This window comes from Apium graveolens, chromosome 7 (genome assembly GCF_009905375.1).
Source record: "Apium graveolens cultivar Ventura chromosome 7, ASM990537v1, whole genome shotgun sequence".
Classification (NCBI taxonomy): Eukaryota; Viridiplantae; Streptophyta; class Magnoliopsida; order Apiales; family Apiaceae; genus Apium; species Apium graveolens.
Genome location: NC_133653.1, coordinates 238,391,077 through 238,396,036, shown reverse-complemented (window position 1 = coordinate 238,396,036; position 4,960 = coordinate 238,391,077). Strand labels below are relative to the sequence as shown.

At 37.2% G+C, this 4,960-nt stretch overlaps 1 non-coding gene across 1 annotated transcript; it reads right to left on the bottom strand.

Annotated features, from left to right (window-relative positions):
* Positions 1–3,646: 3,646 nt before the first annotated feature.
* Positions 3,647–3,752, bottom strand: LOC141676406 (small nucleolar RNA R71). Its single transcript, XR_012556998.1, has one exon. It is a non-coding gene; the product is annotated as a small nucleolar RNA R71 (small nucleolar RNA).
* Between the last annotated feature and the right edge of the window lie 1,208 nt (positions 3,753–4,960).

The window sequence follows — 4,960 nt, the reverse complement described above, 5'->3', positions numbered from 1 at the left end:
GCTCCCATTCTTTTTCTTTACAAATAAAACTGATGTTCCCATGGTGACGTACTTGGCCTAAGAACTCCTTTATCCAAAAGTTCTTGTAATTGATTTGCCAATTCCTTTATTTCTGTTGGTGTTATCCTATATGGTGCCTTTGAAACTGGTTCTATGCCTGGAGCAAGGTAGATCTCAAACTCAATCTATCTATCTGGTGGTAATCCTGGTAACTCTTCCAGAAATACATCGGGAAATTCCCAAACCACTGGAATCGCTTCTATACTAAATGAACCTTTTTAGATTTACAAAATATCTGAGCGTTATACTTTCCTAACCAATCCATTCCTAGAATCACGTCAAATTCTCCTAACTTGAAAAGTATCAATTCAGCTAAAAATTTATGTCCAGAGATATCAATCTCACACTTAGGGCAGTACTGACTTATAGACACTTTTCCTAGTTAGCAACTACTACATTCATAGCTTCACTCATAGTCATCTTATCATATTTTATTCTATCAACAAAAAATTCTGATCTAAAAGATCTAGTTGCTCCTGAATCAATTAATACCTTAGCTTTGATATTATTCAGAAGAAGTGTACCTGCTATCACATCTGAATCCTTCATTGTATCTTTCATTTTCAGATTGAAAGTCGTAGCTTATGGAATCATTGTACTTGGTGATGGTAACTCCAAAACTTCTGTTGGTACAGTTCAACTTGTGGTTGTTACAATCATCTTCATAGCTCCCGGTGACTTGCATTCTCTAGCGATATGGCCTGCCTTTCCACACTTGAAGCATGTAACTCCCGGCTTCTGAACCTTGCACTCATTTGCTAAATTTCCTTTCTGATTGCATCGATAACTTGTCATGTTGACCTTATTGCAGATTCCCGGATGTTTCAATCCACAGTGCTTGCATTCAACTCTTGGCTGCCCACTCTCGCTTGTTTGACCCTCATTTTGCTGATAGTTCCCTCAAGTATCTTGCCTTTTGTTCACTTCCCCTTTCTTCTGTGCATTCTATCCTTTCTGAAATCCAATTTTCTTCACTTTTCTCTGTGACTGAGTCCCTGATTCTGATCTTTCTCCCTGACGAAACACTTTCCTCTTCTTGTTGTCTCTTTCTTTCCTAAACTGCATATTATTACTCTCAATCATTGTTGCTTTCTGGACTACTCCCGTATAAGTTTCAATCTCAAACATCGATACCTTATCTCGAATCTAATATTCAATTCCCTATTGAAACCTCTAAGCCTTTTGTTCCTCTGTACTTACATATTTGCTCACAAATCTTGACAATTTCGTAAACTTCTTATCATATTCCAAGACTGTCATGCTTCCTTTCTTTAACTCCAGAAATTTCATTTCCATCTGCTTTTGCATATATTTTGGATAATACTTCTCTAAAAATAGCTCCTTAAATCTTGCCCAAGTAACTGGCTGAACCTCTTCCAAAGCTCTAACAGAATCTTGCCAATATATAACCCATCCTTTTAGAACATACGAAGCATAAACTATTTTCTTCCCTTCCCCTAATCAAACTAATTCAAATGATCTTTCCATTTATCTTATCCAAGTATTGGCTACAATTATCATGAAATGCTGGAGGATTTGCATTTTGAAAAGCTTTGAAAGTCACAATCTGTTGAGGAGGTTATGGTGGATTTGGTGGATCTTGTTGGTTTTGGTGTTGTTGTTTATGGTTGTAGTGTCTTGATTTTGGAATTGTTGTTGAAGAGTTCCTTGTTGTTGAGCTATTGCATTGGTTTGTTGTTGTAGAGTTTCCAATATTCGAAGGATATTGGGGTCTGTGGTGGTTGTATTGGAGGTGTTGGTCCGCTTCTTCTTTTTAGGTGGCATTTTTATGAAATAGAAATTATAATAAGACAGATGTGAATATATATCAGATATTTCAAAACTAGATTATCACAAGGTTAATATGTTCATAGGAATTCAAGTGGCTAAGTTAATGAGGACTAAGAATGATTGTAAACAGAAAAGCAAAAAGAGAAATCGAATTTAAGTGAACGATACTGCATTTTTATATAGGATAAAGTCACATCACAACCAAATAAGTCTGATAAGTCAACATCAAAAGTTCCAAAAGATAACACATAGTACAACTAGTAGCCTACAAGGTTACAACAACATGATGATCACCAACTGGATAAAGAAACAAGATCTAATCTTCTAAAAATCATTCACATTGTCCACAGTGAATTTAGAGGTTTAGAACTTGCCATGCTAGAATAGGTTCATGTCTTTGATAAGCATGATTCGTAGGTAATTTTAACCATCTTACTTGCCCTATGTAATCACGATAGATAATTTGCACATTAAACCTTTATGTTGTCAAATTCTATAGACATATAGGTTCTCAATATAATTGGTGTCTATTAAGCTTCTATTCTTTTGTTGATGTCTGGTAGTAGGGAATTTGTGCATCATGTCTTTGATATGCATGATTCATAGGTAATTTAACCATCTTACTTGACCTATGTAATCACAATAGATAACTTGCACATTAAACCTTTATGTTGTCAAATTCTATAGACATATAGGGTCTCAATATAATTGGTATTTATTCAGCTTCTATCTCTTTTGTGGATGTCTGGTAGTAGGGTATTCATGCAACCAAAGTTGGCATTTACTAGTTTCGTGTTGTCTGATTAGTTTTCATCACCATTGCATGCTAAGGTTAAGAACAAAAAGGCTATTGAATGAAGTAGTAATGAAGTTAGAATCCCATGTTTGTGTTATATAAGAAAATCAACTTTTGAATATCTTAGTTAGTTGCATGTTAGTTAATAATCTTAGTTATAAATAAAACCAATTTGTTATTCGTCTTAGCATTGAATAATAACCATACCATTGTTGCATAAGTGAATTGATTGAAATTAACCTAAACTAGTTTATGTGGGAAAGAACTAGAATTAATTCTATATTACTTAAGATGGCGTATACTTGCGTGAATATTAGTACTTGTTTTCGTCCTAACAAGTTTTTGGCGCCGCTGCTGGGGACTTGGTGTTAATTTTTAGTTTATGTGTTTGTCATCAGTGGTCGTTAAAGTTCATTGACTCGGACATTGTTACTTACTTGTTTCCTTGTCATGTTTCAGGTACTCTAGCGAGCGTGTATGCATACGCATTCTCGGTCTCGTAAGAGAACACTGGATAAAGCAGAGGAAGTAGTTGAAGAAGTTCTTATTGAAGAGAAGGTTGAAAAAGTTTTTATTGAGGAGAAAGTTGAAGAAGAAGCTCTAGTCATAATAGGAGATCAAGCAGCGAATCTTAAGGCTTTGATGGACTATTCTAAGCCGAAGATCAATTATATTCAGTCTAGCATTATCAGGCCAACCATCGCGGCTAACACCTTTAAAATCAAGTCAAGCACGATTCAGATGATACATAATTCAGTTCAGTTTGGGGGTTCTCCTATAGAAGATCCCAACATCCACATCAGGGATTTCATCGAGATCTGTGACACTTTCAAGTTCAATGGAGTTACTGAAGATGCTACTAAGCTGAGGTTTCTCCAATTCTCTCTGAGGGATAAGGCTAAGTGTTGGTTACATTCTCTACTACCAGGCTCTATTACTACTTGGGAGGATCTTGCGCAAAAGTTTCTCACTAAATTCTTCCCTATGGAGAAGACAACTGCAATCAGAAATGCTCTTACTCAATTTGCGCAGCAAACGGAGAATCTTTATGTGAGGCTTGGGATCGCTATAAAGAGATACTTAGAAAGTGTCCCCATCATGGGATGCCTGACTGGATGATCATTAACTGCTTTTATAATGGGTTGGGTACAACTTCTAGACCCATGCTTGATGCAGCATCAAGAGGAGCCTTATGGGCCAAAAGCTACGATGAAGCTTATGAATTAATTGAACTAATGGCTGCTAATGAATACCATAACCCAACTCAGAGAATGCCTTAAGGCAAAGTAGCAGGAATTCTGGAAGTGGACACAGCTACTGCTATAGCTGCTCAGCTTAAGGCTTTGATGATAAAGGTGGATTCTTTGGCTAATTATGGAGTGAATCTAATCACTAGTGCTTGTTAGCTTTGTGTTGGGGCGCATAAGACGGAGCAGTGTGCTATTTCTAGTGAATCAGCTTAGTTCGTGAGCAACTTTCAGAGATCACAGTAACCAGCTCCAACCACCTATCATCCAAACAACAACAATCATCCGAACTTCAGCTGGAGCAACACTCTGAATACGATGCAACAGCCTTATCAGCTGTATGCTGCAAAGCAATACAACCCTCCTGGTTTTCAGCAACCGTAATATGCACCAAGACAACAACTCCAGCTGTAATAATCTAATAAAAAATCTGAATTGGAGGAGTTGAGGCTCATGTGCAAGAGCCAAACCGTTTCTATCAAGACCTTTCATAATCAAATTGGGTAAATTGTTAATGCCTTGCTGAATCGACAAACTGGTACACTCCCTAGCGACACTGAAGTACTAGGAAAAAGGGAAGCTAAAGAAAAGGTTAAGGCAATCACATTCAGGTCTGGGAAGGTTTCAAATCCCGAAAAATCTCAAGTTCAATAATCTGAAGTCGTGGCTGAAGAAGAAGTGCAAAAGGAAGCAGAAGTGGAACCAAGAAAGATAACTGTTGTCAACACTCCTCCTGAGGGTAATACAGGGAAAAACAGGTCTACTCTCCACCTCCTTTTCCTAAGAGGCTGCAGAAGCAAAAGCTGGATAAGCAATTTGCTAAGTTCTTGGAAGTTTTCAAGAAACTTCATATCAATATACCTTTCGCTGAAGCTCTTAAACAAATGCCTAGCTATGCAAAATTTATGAAAGGTATTCTCTCTCGGAAAGTGAAGCTCAATGACTTAGAGACCGTAGCTCTCACGGAAGAATGCAGTGTTGTGCTGCAACAGAAGTTGCCTCCGAAACTCAAAGATCCTGGAAGTTTCACTATTCCTTGTACCATTTGAAAAGTGTCATTTGAAAA